This window comes from Peromyscus maniculatus, chromosome 22 (assembly GCF_049852395.1).
Source record: "Peromyscus maniculatus bairdii isolate BWxNUB_F1_BW_parent chromosome 22, HU_Pman_BW_mat_3.1, whole genome shotgun sequence".
NCBI lineage: Eukaryota > Metazoa > Chordata > Mammalia > Rodentia > Cricetidae > Peromyscus > Peromyscus maniculatus.
In genome coordinates this window covers 49,152,790-49,170,355 of record NC_134873.1, presented here as the reverse complement: position 1 = coordinate 49,170,355, position 17,566 = coordinate 49,152,790, and the positions used below count along the sequence as shown (strand labels likewise).

General features: G+C 45.6%; 1 long non-coding RNA gene across 2 annotated transcripts; it reads right to left on the bottom strand.

Annotated features, from left to right (window-relative positions):
* LOC143270068 (uncharacterized) lies at positions 1-14,308 on the bottom strand. Of its 2 annotated transcripts, XR_013046957.1 has the most exons (4): positions 13,794-14,308; positions 13,568-13,691; positions 3,378-3,594; positions 1-264 (listed from the first exon to the last, which is right to left on the bottom strand). It is a non-coding gene; the product is annotated as an uncharacterized LOC143270068 (long non-coding RNA). The 2 variants fall into 2 exon arrangements; XR_013046956.1 differs by lacking the exons at positions 1-264; positions 3,378-3,594 and adding an exon at positions 5,103-6,831.
* Between the last annotated feature and the right edge of the window lie 3,258 nt (positions 14,309-17,566).

Sequence of the window (17,566 nt, the reverse complement as noted above, 5' to 3'; positions counted from 1 at the left end):
TATTTTATTTTGTTAAGAGATGTCTAATCCCTTCGGTTTTTAACACTTTTATACCCATACGACTGACCATTCTGTAATTTATGAAGCACTGGCCAACACTTTTGACTGGCTACAGAAGAGGCAGGACGGCTGTTATTGGATCCGCTTTGCAAATAAAGACACTAAAACTCAGGTGGTTGTGTCGTAGTCGAACCTTATTTGGAACCTACAACAGGTCAAAATCCCTGGGCTCCCGCCACAGGACAGCACTGCTTGATTGTCTTCCTGAAATGATAAAAAGGTAAGTTAATCCTAGAGCAGACTCCTCAGTGAACTGTATTTAGGAGGACAAACTTAGAAAGGTGTTTGGATGTGGTGCCTAAGAACGTGGAATATGGAACCACTACCTCTTGGTGTGACCTTGACTAGGCTACTAGAAATATCGATACCCCAATTTACTTAGCTGTAGGAAAGAAATATTAAAAAGCACATAGGGATTTTGCAAATTATAAAATTAATTGAAACATGTTAAGTATTTGATATGGTCCCTGGATCATAAATAATTGTATTTGAAATGCAATGTATTGTGTTAGCAAATTAATTTTTTTACTTAAACTATGTTAATAAGCTAATAAGCTCTGAGAATTTTTTTTTTGGTTTTTTTGTTTTTTTGTTTGTTTGTTTGGTTTGGGTTTTTGGAGACAGAGTTTCTCTGTGTAGTTTTGGTGCCTGTCCTGGATCTCACTCTGCAGACCAGGCTGGCCTCGAACTCACAGAGATTCTCCTGGCTCTGCCTCCCAAGTGCTGGGATTAAAGGCGTGCGCCACCACCGTCCAGCAGCTCAGAGACATTTTAAGCAGTAATGCATGTGTGGTATTACACAGAGTTAAAACTGTACAGATTAGTGGCTGAAACTCATTTCCCCATCCCCAGCTTGCTCTCGCCAGTTATGAAAAATTATCTCTGTGTTATCTGATCAAGGACCAGACCTCAGAGTCTAAGTAATTAACCTTAAGTCACAATTTAACACTGCGGCCTATGTCAACCCTGAATCACCCTAAGTCAAAAAAAAAAAATCACAAGGACTTCAACATAACTGTAATGGGCTTTTCTGCTCTTCCTACAACAAGAGTCAGACATTTCCCTTGTTCTAGTATGTTTAATCTGTAGAACATAATTTAGACACCAAGTCTCCTCTGGGGAGGAAAGAACCTCGGAAGAATATGCAGAATGCAATCAGGCAAACAATGAACCAGTCGGGCGTCAAGAAATATGGTGGAGAGGCTAGGCATGCACCTTAGCGGTAGCGCCCTTGCCAAGCATGCCCAAGGCCCTGGGGTTCACACCAATACTCAAAAGAAAGGAAGTGGGAGGGGTGCTTAGGATGCAGCTCCTAGAGTGTCTGCCATAGTGCGTACTAGACATGAAGGCCTGGGTTCAAATCTAGCACTGAGGGAAAAAAATGGATATGGTGACACATGCCCATAATGTCAGCACTTGGGAGGTTGAAGCAGGAGGATCAGAAGTTCAAGGTCATCTTCTGCTATACAGTGAGTCTGAGGCCAGCCTAAGATACACCAGACTTTGTCTCAAAAAAAAAAAAAAAAAAATGCATGGTGCCACACAAGAATCAGCATGTTGAATTTCCAAAGTCTGTGAGTTGAGATGGAGGGCAGAGAAAGGAGAAAAAGTCAAATGAAGGTCACCTTCCTACATGATGAATATTCAACGGATGATGGAAATTCACCATGTTCTAACCCCAATATTATAATTAATTGAAGCGAAGCATTGTATTGTGGCTTGAATGAGAATGGCCCCATAGGCTCATAGATTTGAATGCTTAGTTGTCGGGGAGTGGCACTATTTGAAAGGATTAGAAGGATTAAGAGGTGCAGCCTTGTTAAAGGAAGTGTGTCACTGGGGGTGGGCTTTAAGGTTTCAAAAGCCCAAGCCAGGTCTGTGCGCTCATCTCTCTCTCTCTCTCCTCTCTCCTCTCTCCTCTCTCCTCTCTCCTCTCTCCTCTCTCCTCTCTCCTCTCTCCTCTCTCCTCTCTCCTCTCTCCTCTCTCCTCTCTCCTCTCTCTCTCTCTCTCTCTCTCTCTCTCTCTCTCTCTCTCTCTCAATCTCTCTCTCCTTGAGGATCAGGATGTAGCTCTCAGCTACTTCTCCAGCATCATATTTGCTTGCCATGATGCTGCCCACCATGATGATAATGGATTAAGCCTCTGAAACTGTAAGCAAGGCCCCCATTAAATGCTTTTTTCTATGGGAGTTGTCTTGGTCATGGTGCCTCTTCATGTAAATAGAACAGTGGTTAAGACAGATCTGAAGTGTCTCCTGAAGGCTCATGTCTTCTTACTCTTGGTCCTCTACTGGTGGTGTTGGCTTGGGAAGTTGTGAAACCCCTGGGAAGACGGACCAGTTAGCAGAAGTGGGTCACCGGGAACAGGCTTGAAGAGCTAGCTGCCTCTGGTTCCAGCCTGAACTTTCTGCTTTCTTGATTCACAGAGATGTTGAGGAACCTCCACCACACATCAAGCCACTATGAAACGTGCCGTGGCTTCATGATAGACTGAAACCAAACCGCGGTCTAGAATACATCTTTCCTCAAATCGCTTCTGTTAGGTGTCTCATCATGGTGACAAGAAAGTCAGCACACCAGGGCTATCTAAACTAGTGGTTCCCAAGTGTCAGTGGACATCAGACTCCCCTGGATGGGGGTGGAGCTGTAGCCAGGTTGGTAGAGCGCTTGACTAGTATGCACAAAGCCCTGGATTAAGTCCCCATGGTGAGGCACGCCTGTGATCTGAACACTTGGAAGGTGGATGCAGGAGGATTAGAAATTCAGGTCATCTTTGGCTACAAAGCAAGTTTGAGCCCAGCCTGGGCTACATGAGACTCTGTCTCAAAACTTTTATTTTATTTTATCTAAGGTTACTGAATTCAGAAGATCTGAGGGTAGGATCTTTTTTTTAATCTCATCTAATTCCAGATGATTTGGGGACCTTTTTTTTGGACAGGGTCTCTTTGTGTAACTCTGGCTATCCTAAAACTGGATTATGTAGATCAGGCTAGCTTGGAACTCATAGAGATCTTCCTGCTGCCTCCCAAGTGCTGGGACTAAAGGTATATGCCACCATGCCAGCTTTTGGGGACCTTCTGACCTGGCAATTAGGTGATAAATTCTCAGGAACAGCATTATTCATATCACAGTTTTTAAACTTTAAAAAAAAAAAACCACCCAGCATCAAGCCTCGGGAGCAAATATTCTTACCACTGAGCCATACCCCCAACTCCTACAGCTGGCTTTTTATAGGATGTAGGAGGAAGGAAGACGAAGCTGGGGTCTTGCTATGTAGCTCAGACTGCCCCCAAACTCACTGTGTATCCCAGGCTGACCTTGAATCCTGGAAAGCTTCCTGCCTCAGCCTCCTGAGTGTTGAGATTGCAGGCTTGAGTCACTGCGTCCAGGCTTTTTGTTGTTGTTGTTGTTGTTGTTGTTGTTGTTGTTGTTTTTTAAGTCAGGGTCTTGCCTTAGAGCCCAGGCTAGCCTTGAACTAATGGTGATCCTGCTGCCTCAGCTCTGAGTGTTGGGATTGCTGGGTCACGCTGCTGCCTTGAAATCAGAAAATGGCAAGGGAGAGACATCATTTCTAGTGGAATGTGTTTTACAGGAGTGCACCAGTCCTTTCTCTAAACAATTGCCTGTCTTAGCAATATAGATTTAAAAATAATGTGAAAGGCTGACATTCTAAGACAAGTTTTTAAAAAAAATCAATATTGCTGCAGCCACTCTGCTCTCTAAGGAGGACTCAGGGTCACTGTGCTCTGCAGAAACAGATTCACTCAGTTCTTTTGAATTTTTGCTAGATGGAAAAAAATCACAAACCATTGCAGTAAAATTCTTTGTGTGATTATAAGGTAGATTAAGGGAGACCCTGTTAGGAGATACATGTCTTTTTACCACACATGCTCTATAAAGAACATCCAGGGGTTGGCGAGCTGGCTCAGTAGGTAAAGGTGCTTGCTGCCAAGCCTAACCACCTGAGTTTGAACCCATAAGGTAGGAGGAGAGAACCGATTCCCGCAAGATGTCCTCTGATCTCCACAGCTGTATCATGGCACCCCATCCCCATCGCACACTAAGTAAATGATAAAATGTAAAACTAAAGCAAAACAACTACAATAACAACAAAACTTAGGTGGGTGTGTTGGTCTCTGCCTGTAATTATGGCTCTTAGAAGGTAGAAGGAAGGGGTCAGGAGTTCAAAGTCACCCTTGGCCACATAGTGAGTTTGAAGCCGGTATGAACTATCTAAGACCCCATTCCAATAAATAGATAGATAAATAGATAGATAGGTAGGAAGATAGATAGATAGATAGATACATAGATAGATAGATAGACAGAGAGATAAATAGATAAATAAAAGCATTTATCTTCACTCAGCACAGCAGCTTTTATTTATTTATTTATTTGTCTATTTATTTACTTATTTGTTTGTTTGTTTATTTGAGGCGGGGTCTCATTCTCTAGGCTGGTCTAGAACTCACAATGTAGCTCAGGCTGGATTCAGACTTGCAGCAGTCTTCCTGCTCTCCACTACTGGGACGATATCTAACCCTGGGCCACCATGCTCAGCTTCCATGCAGTAATAGTAGGCCCTGGGCTTCTTCTCCCCTTTGCAGAATCCTCACTCCGGCTTTGAGACCACTCAGAGAAATAGATAGAGACGGAGGTACAAGGCACATTCAGGAAAGGGTGTCTCAAAGCCTGCAGGGGTAGCGCCTGGCCTGTTTTACAGGAATCTCATTGAGGATCCCTGCAGAGCCGGGTGTTTTTGCAGCATGGAAGGTCAGGGCTCTGTGAGGCCCTTAATGGAAAGCTATTTGCTTCTGGTCTTGGGTGGAGTCCTAATATCCCAAGCTACACCAAATAGCAGAATTAATCCAATTGGATCAGTCAGTCACCTGACCAAAGGACTGTCCCTCAGGAAACAGATTCATCTTAAATCATCCTAAAGAGACCGGGGAAATACGTATTTCTCTAATGAGATAATGTGCTTTTCCTTCCCAGAAAGCCATCCCTGGTACAGTCACTTCAGGGCCACCCTGAGGTTTCTGGCTTTTCCTTCTCTTCTGTCTCTTTTGGATGCTGGCCAGAGCCCAAGGATGCTTTCGCTGGTCCTTTGGGCTTCCTTACTGTTCCTCCGAAGCTCTCTCTCCACCCTACCTTTTGGTCACGCAGCTGCTTGTCTGCTGTGTGCCTGACCTCCATCGCTTAACATCCAACCCAAGCAGTATGGCTCTCTCTTGTCCTGTTCCCAACCCCTCTCCCTGGCAACTGCCAGGATTTCCAGCTCACCTCCCCTGTTGCTTTTCTTCTAAACTCCAACAAGAATGTCTTTGAGCTTCCTTCAGATTCGACTCTTAAATTCTTTTATTAACATGACTGGGAGGGGACCCCAATTTCCCTAGAAACACATGACGCCCTAGGTAGGGCCCCCACACTTTCTGATAACAGTGTGATGGTGTCTCGTGCCTGTATTCCCAGCACTCTGGAGACCGTGGCAAGAGGATTGACGGGAATTTGAGACAGCCTGGGCTACCTTGTGAGTTTCAGGCCAGACTGGGCTACAAAATAAGACTCTCTCTCAGGAAGAAAGGAAATGGAGAAAGAAAGAAAGAAGAAAAAGAAAATAAGCTTCTCTCAGCCAGAGAAAGGAAGGTATGACAGACTTGACAGACGCACAGCCAACGGTAATTCCCCCAAGGAAAGCTCTCATTGGAATGCAGGGGAGGCAATGTCTACATACCAAGCTCATGCTCATATTTATTCAGTGAATTGAGACTCTCCAAAGAAATAAGAGTATGGTGAAGTGCATGACGGGCTTGGGAAGCAGGGCATAGATAGGAGCAGGGGGGTCTGTCCCAGAGGCAGCCCGATGGGTAATGTAGAGAGCAGAAAGGCCTGGGCAGTCGGAAACCTTCTCCTGTCTGGTAGGTGGGGAGGAGCGGATGACCTAGAGAAACATGAGCAGCTTCCACTTTCCTTATGTGACAAGTGGCCTCTATGCATCACTTTTAGTAAAGCTGATAGGGCTGACTTTAGGTGTGATGGGCTAAATGTTTTGATGCATTTTTATCTCATGTCCAAGCCACGCTGTCCTCCTCTTGCCCCCGTTCCCACTCAATGCCAACAAAATGCTCTTGGGTGACTGTCATAGCAGTGAGCTAAAGAATCAGAGAGAGAGGGTGCAGCTCTAAGGAGGGGGGCGAGTGGGGGGGTGACTCAGCAGTCTTGTTTTAAAGACTGCAGCTTTTCCCTCCCAGGGTGCTGGAATTCCCCAGTGGTTCCCAACTCTCCTTGGAATGCTGGCTTTAGCCCAAAATCCCAAGTCAGATGTGCCAGGTTTGGAACCCACAGGGGAAAGTGTGCATCACCTTTGGCTCGCTGGATTTCATGACAGTGACACACAGAGAGGCCTATAATTAAAGTAGGTCCAAAGTACACAGAGGCATGCGCGTTGACTTCTTTGGATTCAAGGCAATGCACTAATATTTCACAATGTAAAGTTTTCATAAAACTACAGAAATTGGACACGGTGACACACGCCCATGGTCCCAGAACTTGAGAGTCTCATGACAGAGAGTGGCAAGTTCAGGTCAATCCAGGCTCCGTGCTGAGGTTAAAGGTCATCCTATGATGAAGGAACAAGGCTGTGGGAACTCTATTTTTCAAGCATTTGTTCATTGGCTTGACTTGGTGGGGTTCTGGTTTTGCTTGTTTTCTTCCTTGAAAGAGGGAACAAAGTCACTGAGCCATGTTTATTCTTCTGATAGTCTGTAACAAACACTACGATATAAAATTAAGAAAGTTAATTACTGAACAAATTCAGTGCATCCGATGTTACATGATAAAGGAATGAGAGAAAAGAAAGGTGTTTACTTAATACACACACACACACACACACACACACACACACACACACACACACACTGTATTATTGACACATGTCATGACAGTCACTGTCCTCTTTTATGACTGATCATGTGAGTGTAACTCACACTTAACAACCACCTTCCTTCACTACCTGTTCAGTATGTTCTTTATTGTCACTGGTCAAGGTTTTACCGAGGACGATGGCATGCTCCGTTTTATTTGGAGTTTCCCATAGATCTTAAACATGGGGCCTGGTACACTTTAAGGGCCCAACTGCATTCCAGACTATTTCTTACCAAGGCTGGCTTTTTTTGTTGTTGTTGTTGTTGTTGTTGTTGTTCACTTATTTTGTTTTGAGATAGAGTTTCTCTGTGTAACAGCTCTGGCCGTCTTGGAACTCCCTCTGTAGACCAGGCTGGCCTCGAACTCACAGAGATCCACCTGCCTCTGCCTCCTAAATGCTGGGATTAAAGGCATGCCTTAATACCGCCCAGCTTGTTGGTTGAATTTTTGAGGCAGGATCTCATGTAAGACCCAGGCTGGCCTTGAACTTGCTATTGAATTGTAATCTAGCCCAATAGTTGAGTACAATAATCCCAGCTAAGAGAGCAAATCCATTTTTTAATCTGTTGACTCAGTCATGAGGAGCCTGAAATGGCTGGGTAGCATTCTTCCCTTTTATTTCATCAGAATCAGTGTGTGTTTCCTGGTAGAAACAGCCTTTCCTAGGCAACTAAGCCCTAGGCCAGCCAAGCATATGGCTTGGTAATAGGGAGCAAAGGCTTTTGCTAGTGCAGCAGTGAGCAGCCTCTCCCATTTTTACCCCTCGTACCTGTGAATGAACTCTGGCTATGAGCCATTATTGGGAGCTGATTCTGAACATACGCTGCCCTCTGGAGATGCTTGCCCCAGCCATGCAGTGAATTATCTTATAATGTATGATCTATGTGACTGTCTCCAAATGGCTTCTCCGGCTGGATCTGTGTCACGACCCTGTACCCTTAGCAATTCAGGAGGCCAAGGAAGGAGAAACACATGCCAAGGTCTTTACGGCCTATGGTGAGTTGAAGGACAGCATAGGCAACTCAGTGAGACCCTATCTCAAAATTAAAAAGTTAAAAAAAGAAAAGAAAAAAAAAAGAAATGCCTGGGATTTGGCTAAGCACTTGCCTAACAAACATAAGGCCCTAGGTTCAACTCCCACCCCCATAAATAATGAAAAAGAATTTTTTCATTAAAAATGAAAAATAAAACATTCTATAAACGTTTTCTGGCTGCTTCAAGGTTTGGGGGGGTGGGGGGGCATTTTAGGACCAGGAAATTCTAAACTTTTAAAATGCTTAATGAGCTCATTGCTGTATTTCTTTGAAGTGAGTTTTGGGGTCAGAATTCCTGTGAGGAATATCATGATTGTGGGTAAGGGACTCTAAAAGTCAACACATGGGTGTTTGGCTATGAAAGAAACCACCCACACATTGGGTGCTGATTCCAAACATATGCAGCCCTCTGGAGACCCTTGCCCTGGGGAATTATCATATAACATGATACATACGACTGAGTCCAAATGGATACTCTGGCAGGGTCTGTGGACACAAGCCTGGACTTTAAGAAATTCAGGAGGTCAAGAAGGAGGATTATAATTCTCTCATGGCCAGAAGCAGTGAAGCTGTGTCTGGTGTATGGGATGGGAAATATTTGTAGCATTCTGGAAGAAAAATACCATGTTCAGGCATACTGAAAAATCATTTAATAAAATTCAGCAGCCCTCTTTTCAAATTTCATATAGATCAAAAGAAGAAGAATATGTGGCTATTTTTGAAGAATGTATATGCCATGCACAATAGAGTGATCCAAATATCCATCGCCAGGTGAATGTATCAAAAAAATGAGATGCAGACATCTGATGCTATGAAAAGGAAAGAATGCTGAGCAAACATTACACGCCTGTGATTCCACCACTCAGAAGATGGAATCAGGAGGATCAGGACTTCAAGACGAGCCTCTGCTACATACAGAACTGGAGATCAGCTTGGGCTACAAGACATCCTGTCCAACAACAACAACAAAAAAAAAAAAATAAAAAGGAAATTCTGTTATATGCTATAACTTGAATGAATGAAGTTTGACTTAAGTATATTATGTTACATGCAATAAACTAGTTACATGGAACAGCAGTACATAATACCACAACACCCAGTGAAATGCAGCCATCTTAGCATACAACTGTATACCACAATGCTTGCACACAGACAAAGTTGCCTAACAATACACTTCTCAAAACGTTTCTCAGGGGCTGAGCAGTGGGTAAACGCTGTGCAAACCTAGTGACCTGAATTTGATTCCTAGAGCCCACGAAAAAAGTGGAAGGAGAGAACTGACTCCACAAAGTTGTCCTGTGACTTCTACTCGTGCTCTGTGTCATGTGCATGCATACATACAGATGCGCACAGACTAATAATAAACCAGGAATTTTTTGAGACATGATTTCACTATGTAGTCCTGACCGGCCTGGAACTCGATAAAGTAGACTGGTCTGATCTCAAATTCAAAGAGCTCTGCCTCCCTACAGAATTAAAGATGTGCACTCCCATGCCTGATCCATAAATGAGATTTTTTTTTAAATTAAAATACTCGTTTGTTAGGCAACATATGACTATGCTGTATGATGTCAAACGATACCCAAAATAAAACATTCATAGAAAAATTCACAGAAATGGAAAGAATGGTGGCTGCCAGGATGAAGGGCTGGGGTAATGGGGAGTTTTTAACAGGTATAGAGTTTTAGTCCTGCAAGATGGAGTTCTGTACATTAGCTGGGCACAGTGGCACATGCTTGTACTCCCAGCAATCAGGAGGTTGAGGCAGGACGATTGTGAATTCTTGGTCAGTCTGGGCTACATAGTGAAACTGTCTAAAAAATAGTTCTGCAGATTGATTGTATAATAATGGGAATATAGTTAATACCATTACCATTGGAATGTACACTTAAAAGTGGCTGCTATGAGACTGGGGTATAGTTCAGTGTTTGCCTCACAGGCATGAAGCCCTGGGTTTGATCCTTAGCGAATAAACTGGAGATGGTGATGCACATCTGTAATATCGGCACTCACGAGGTAGAGGCAGCAGGATCAGAAGTTCTGGGTCATCCTTGGCTATATAGCAAGTTGAAGAGTAGCCTCAGCTACAGAAGACCCTGCTCATAAACAAACAAGAAACCAATGCCCCTGCAAAAGAATAGAAAACTACCAATATATATATTTTTCATATTTACTAAAAAAAATCAAAGGAATATGAAACACCAACCTAATTGGTCTTAACAATAAAAACCCAGAATCAGATATTGAGGGTGAAAACTGAAAGATCAGAGAAGTAGAACAGCCAGCCACTGAAGAGTTCTTACCTCTATCAGACTGAAGCAAGGAGATCCTGTCTCTACCCACCTCCCAAGTGCTGGGATTAAAGGCATGCACCGCCACCATTTGGCTCTGTTTCTCTTTTAGATTGGTTCAATCTTGTGTAGCCCAGGGTGGCCTTGAACTCCTGATCTTCCTGCTTCCTCCTCCCAAGTGCTGGGATTAAAGGTGTGAGCCATCACTGTCTAGCCTCTATGGTTAACTAATGGCTAGCTCCACCCTTTGATCTCCAGGCAAGCTTTATTTGTCAGAACACAAACAAAATATCATACAACAGAAATAGAAGGATATTTTTCTTGATATGCTAAAGATTGCCATGGCAGAAACTGCACGTTGGCATGCTATACAAAGAACACTAAGACTAAGCTTTAAAACTAAACAACAACAAACCCTCCACTTTTCAGATTCTGGTGGCTAGGGTTTAAGACTTGGTTGGGTCCCACCAAACAGCAGTAGTCCTGTGGGACTCTGGAAGGAAATCACAAGAGAGAGCAGGTGAGAAAACAGCTGTCCCACCAATGCGGACTGTGCAGAAGTAGCATGGTCTTCAGCCAGCTGCAGAAACAGTAGTTTATTATTTTGAAAGATTACTCTTTTTGGAGAGAGAGAGAGAGAGAGAGAGAGAGAGAGAGAGAGAGAGTCTTACTATGTAGCCCTGGCTGGTATGGAACTCAGAGATCTACCTGTGTCTGTCTCAGGAGTTCTGGGATTAAAGATGTGCACCACCATGCCTGGCCTTATTTGTGTGTGTGTGTGTGTGTGTGTGTGTGTGTGTGTGTGTGTGTGTGTGTGTGTGTCTGTGTCTGTGTCTGTGTGTGTAGGTGGCCATGAAGGCCAGAAGAGGAAATTGGATCTTTTGGAGCTGGAGTTACAAGTGGTTATGAACTAGCCAATATGGTCGCTGGGAACAAAGCTCAGGTTCTCTAAGCAGCAGCAACACTCTTTTTAAATTTATTTTCTAAAAAAAAAATTTTTGCCTTATTGCCTGTCTGTGCATCACCTGCAGGTAATGCCCAAGGAGGCCAGAAGAAGGCATTGATTATCTTGGGACTGGACTTACAGATGGTTGTGAGCTGCCATGTGGGTGCTGGGAAAAGAAACTGGGTCCTCTGAAAGATCAGACAGTGCTCCTAACTGCTGAGCCATCTCTCCAGCCCCCAACAAGCACTCTTAACCAATGAACCATCTTTCCAACCCCTTCAGATGACTTTTTTGATTCAACAGCTCTCCACATCAGTGATGGACGCATTACAAATCCGGTCAAGGCAGAATGGCTAAAGGGTCCATTCTGGAGTATTCTGGATTCTTGATCTCATTTCCCCTGACTTTATGAAAAGTTTGGAGGCAGCGTCTATGTATTTCTATAAAAATCATTGCAAGGGGTGGTGACAGGAAATCAGAAGAGAAAGGCGCTTGCCTCACAAGTCTGGTACCTGAGTTTATCCTTGGAACCCACAGTAAGGTGGAAGGGAAAAAATGTTGCCACAAAGCTGTTCTCTGATACACACACACACACACACACACACACACACACACACACACACGTGTGCACACATGCACACATACACTAAATAAATATAAAGAAAACTATTGCATTCCAGAAAATAAAATATTTCATTTTTGAAAAAAAAACCAAGCAAATATCAAACAAACAAAACCCCCACAGGCTATTTAAACTGGGGATTTAACGCATTGGGTGACACGCTTGCCAAGCATACATGAAGTCCTGGGTTCAATCCATACTACTACTAAACAAAACTCCTGCAACAAATAAAAAGACTTAAACTGGCCACATTTAATCCACTTATTTTTTAAAGAAATTTTCCCCCTTTTAATCAGACAATAACTAGGTAGAAATGTAATTTTAAAATCCCATCCCAGTATATACAACATTTTATTAATTTTAAATATGCAGAGAGGTTTTTCTGTCATGAATTCAAAGAAATGATTAGTATTTTCTCTCTAGCAGTCAACTTCAGTGGAATGAATTCTAAGTCTTCTTGAGATCATATTTAGCTAGCTGTCAGTAAATTTGAATGATAAGGCTGTATAGCTGAATCACATAAGTGCCTTGATCATAAATAATGACTATACATCTGCATTTTTGAAAGTCAAACTCCCTAACAATATCTGTACATGTGCATGTATGGTTTCGTGATAGCAGGACCCAAAGCATATCATTTATATTTGCTACTCTCAAAATTTCCATGCTTAAAGTTGAGAATAACCATCTCCTGGTGAATTTAAAATGACTTGAAGTAAAATAAAATCAAATCCTATTCCAGGGCCAGAAAGATGTCCCAGTGGGTAAAAAGGCTTGCTGTTCAGCCTGGCATCCTTAGAAATTCAAGTGGACTAAAATACTCATGAGCATGATTATCAACAATGGTTGTTGCTCTCCTGATATGCCACGGAATCTGCAAAACATCATTGAAAGACATGAAAGTCAAGTTTATAACCTCGTGGTAGAGCACTTGGCTGAAGAAGGTGCAGAAGAAACACCTTGGAGGTAGTAATGCTCGATTCCCAGCACCATAGGAATAAATAAATAACCTTTACAAATGGAAAGATAGTCTATGTTCAGAAGGCAATCTGTGTGTGGTGACACAAGCCTATTTTGCAGACAAAACAAAGCAATCTCTATAAAAGAACATTGTTGGGACACTTTGGTGAAATCTGAACAAAGTCGCAGACTAGTTGATACTCTTTATCAATGTCTGAATTTAAAATGTTTACTCTTTTACATAAGTAAACTCAACCCTGGTATAACAACTGTAATCCCAGGAAGTGGCATGTGAAGGCAGGAAGATCAGAAGTTCAATGTCATCTTTAGCTACAAAGTGATTTTGAGGTAAGCCTGGGCTTCGTGAGATACCCTACCCCCCACTACACACACGGAAAATAATACGACAAAAGTCCCGTCTAAGCTGACATAGTGACACACACACATACACACACCTTGTCGCTTTAAAGAAAATTGACCTTGCTTTCTTTCATTCGCAGCTCAGAATTGGGTTGTCGTGTTCAATCAAAAATCGTGTTGAGGGTTTGATTAGGTTGCATTGAGTTCTATGCTATCAGTTTGAGGATCTATTACTGTTTGAATCAAATGGAGATTTTTGCAGAAAGTTGGACTCTGGTGATGCTGGCAAATATAGCAAGGGCAAAGAACAGGCTTGTATGTTATGACGATCCTGTGATCATTCCATTTAATTCATTATTCATTAATAACGTACCCTGCTTCCTACCACCTTTGCAAACTGGGAGGAAAACGGTGAGAGTCCAGGATGAGTGTTAACCGGCAGGCATTCCGTGCTCTTCTCAATCGGTGTTTTCTCCGGCGTGTTTCCAGAGGACACACTATTTGAAACAATGGAATTGAAGGGAAGAAGGGATGAGAAAAAAAAAAGGATCAAGTAAAGAATGCAGGTTGGATATGTATGCATCAGAGGGAGGCCGTACATTTTGTAATGGCTGAAGCTGGTATTCTTAACTCCCGTGGGACAGGAACTTCAAGGACAGGAATCCGGACTGGAGGCTGTAGAGAAGTGATATTTAAGCTGGGGGTGAAGGGGGGTGGAACGCAGATTGGGTGTGAGTTCCTAGAGTACCAGAGGGTCTGAGGTGGGACGGTGCTGCCCGGAGTGGAAGAAAAAAGTTACAGGTATTCCAAACACTTGGAACAAACAGCACGTGCACGAATCAGTGATGGGTGCGCGGGAGGCAAGAGGGACAGATGCATTTGGAGAGACAACGAGTTGGCGCGATTATGCAAATCGATGAGTCCCAGGTTTAAGGACTTCTGGACTTTGTCCCGGGACACCGGTGGATACTCTTGAACAGAAACGTGGTCGCTAGCTCCCAGGCGGGCTTCCAAGATGACTGCGGCTGCGGTGGAGGAAACCAGGTGGTCCTGTGTCCCGGCCAGCGGGGCCACCCTGGCACCTGCAGGGGGCGCTGTCAGGGCCGAGCGTCCTCCCCGCCCACCCCCACCCCCACCCCCGCCCCTGGTCGCTCCAGGTCCGATGCGCTCGGAACTCGGCTACTCTGCCTGGACGCTCCTGCCTCGGGATGCGACGAGCGAGCCCCGACGCACCCCGGTGCGTCACCTCCGCTCTGGCAGCGAGGCAAACGCCTAGCACCGCGGAGTGGCGCCCGGGGGAGCCTCTGCGCTTGCGCCGCCAGTCGGCCGAGCTCTGCGCGAAAACGCACGCGTTGGAGTTCGGGGTTGCTGGCTGCCGCCAGGCGTTTGCTTTTGTCCTAAGAGAGGCCGGCAGGCCGTGGACAGTGGCTCGAGAGCTCCGCGACTTCAGCGGCGCTGGCTTCCCCTCTTGCAATTCCCCTAGGAAGCAGTGGAGCCTCTTGTTCCCTTGTCTTGCAGCCAGAGCTTCACACTGGTGGAAACCTGACCTGGCCGCTAAACTCGACAACCCATCATGTTCCTAGGGCCTGTTTGGTTCTGCACTTAAATCAGATTCCTAGGGGAAGGGAATCCTGGAGCTCAGTTACCAATCCTTTAGTGCTCTCTGACACCTTGAAGTGAGTAAATGTAGATCTGCTTACACAATCTCAAAGATCACCTGTTTTTTTTTTTTCTTTCTTTCTGCGACAACTTTAAAAAATATATATTTTTTTAGACAGGGTCTCACTCTGTAGCTCTGGCTGTCCTGGAACTCACTATGTAGACCAGGCTGGCCTTGAACCCCACAGTGATTCACCAGCTCTGCCTCCTGAGTGCTGGGATTAAAGACTAGCGTCGCTAAGCCCGATAACTCCTTGTGTTTATACTGGAAGTTTCTTCCATGCAACCTTGATGCCTTTGGAACAATGCCTCCTGCTGTGCACACATACTAAATCCGGTGGTGCAATAGTGAACTGCATACATGAAAGGACTGATCTTTTGGTATTTACATCCTAGTGAGGGGAGATCACGGAGAAGAGACGACCGAGTAAGTGCTAGGAAGGAGTTACATAGGACACCTGGTAGTTAATTAAACTCATCAGAAAAGGCCTCTTGGAGGTAATAATGTTAAAACTAGCCACGTGAACAGCTAGATGCTCCAGACTGGGAAAAGGGTAAAGCCATGGAAGCAGGAGTGTTGTTTTCCAGGATTAGACAAGGCCAAGTGTGACTAGAGCGAGAGGAACTGTGATTGACAGTTGTGAGAAAATGTTGAGTGTTTTAAGTAGGAGTCAGGTGCATAGCTTTGTGCAGAACTTTAAAGTGTATATTCTTTAGTTTTTGAGATAGCATTTCACGTAGCCCGGGCTATCCTGGAACTCACTGTGTAGCTGAGATTGGCCTGGTACCTCTGCTTCTACCTCCCTCTCCCAAGAAATAGTTTTCTATCGAGGGCTGATTTGGTTCAGTCACTTTGGACCACACAAACCAGTTGTTGAAAATAACTGATACGTTGTTCTCTGAAACTCTTTTCCAACTCTTCCCCAGGCTATAGTTCAATGCCTCTCTCTTTAAACATTTTATTTTGTGTGTAGTTTGTCTGCCACTGAACATGTATGGAGGCCTGAAAACAGCTTTTGGGAGTCAGTTTTTCTCTTTCTACTGTGTGGGTCCCTGAGGCAGAACTCAGGTTCTCAGGCTTGGTGACAAGTGCCCCTTATTGCCAGCGCCATCTCCCCAGCAGGTCCGCTCTGCTGACTTATTACAAAGATGGTTGGTTTGTGGATAGACTTCGAAATATCATCTTAAACAGGTCCAAAGGGTGGGGGATTAAACGAAAGATGTAAACCTGTGTGTGTATTACAAAAGGGACAACGTGAAGATTTCATTCAGATTCTAGGAGGTCGTCTAAAGATTAAGAACGGTGGTTTCAAACATCTTTCACCTGTGAGATCTTGTTTATTGTACCCCGAAACAGCAGGACATGATGTCAGTTTGAGCCCAGGCTGGTTCTTCGAACTATCTTCTCATCTATGAAATGAAAACTCTGAGAACTGAAACGACACTTTACCCAGAAAGCGTTCGATGATAAAGCATAATGTGCTACAGAGTTGCACAATGCCACTCTCGTAAGCGTCTGCATCCTAGGGATGGAAGGACAATTCATAGAGACTGCGTCTATAGCATTCCGGGGTCTTCATGTCTCTATTCTGGGTCGTGTACCAGGTGAAAAAACAAAACAAACAAACGAACAATAAAACGGTCTTTCAGAAGCTAATCATGCAGCTGAAGCCATAAAAGATACAAAGCAGGGTGGACTAAGCCCGTAAATAAATGCCGTGGGTTTGAGTAGACGCATGATCAATACATAATCCACGTCTACGTTTTCCTTGTTATGGAAACAAGGCGATCTCTCCTCTCACCCGGCAAACACTGAGCAGTAGTTTTTGTGAGAAGGAACCTATTTTGTGTGTGTGTGTGTGTGTGTGTGTGTGTGTGTGTGTGTGTGTGTGTGTGTGTGTGCAATCTGTTTAGTAGACAGTGCATGCTCAGGGCACTCCTTATCTTCACGTTGGGAACAAAGTACACACACCCCCTTTTTCTGAGACCCAGGGCCCAGGATCTCCCGGAGCGGGACGGGCTGCTCCCGGCCTGCCGGACCACACAAAGGGGGCGCTTTGCCTGCTCGCTACGCCCCCACGCCCAGGCCCTCGGGTCCGGGGTTCGCCTGCAGGGTCCCTCGGCCCCGCCCCTGCAGTGCCCTCCCAGCCTCTTCTTGCGCGCGCCCCTCCTCATCCGCGGCGAGCCGGAAAACCCGGAGCGGCCCGGCGGCGCATGCTCAGTCGCGGGCAGGTTCAGTTGGCTTAGTAGGAAGCTCCAGCGCTTACACCGGCGGCGGCGGCGGCGGTGGCGGCAGCGGCGGCGGAGCGGTCGGGTTCCACCAGCAGCGACCTCGGGCCCTTCCCCGCCCCCGGCCGACCCCGGGCCCCGGCTCCGCCCCGCTCCGAGCCTCGCGCTCGACTTCCCCGCAGGCAGGCGGACGGGCGCCACCGGCCCGAGCGGGTCCCTCCACGCGCCGTCCGTCTCTCGGCGGCCCAGGCCGTGCGCCCCGGGGAAGCGCAGCCCGGGTTGCGGGCGGCGGCGGAGGGCGGCCCGGGGCGGAGAAGCGCGCGGCGGCGGCGGCGGCGGGGGTTAGGGGGGGGAGAACCTGCCCCGGGGCGGTGGTGCGGGATGCCGCCGCCGCCACCGTCGGGCTGCGGTGGTTCTCGGCGGGCGGCGCGCGTGTCCGGTGGGTGTCCGGCCGCGGGCCTCGCCCCCCAGCCGCCTCGCCAGC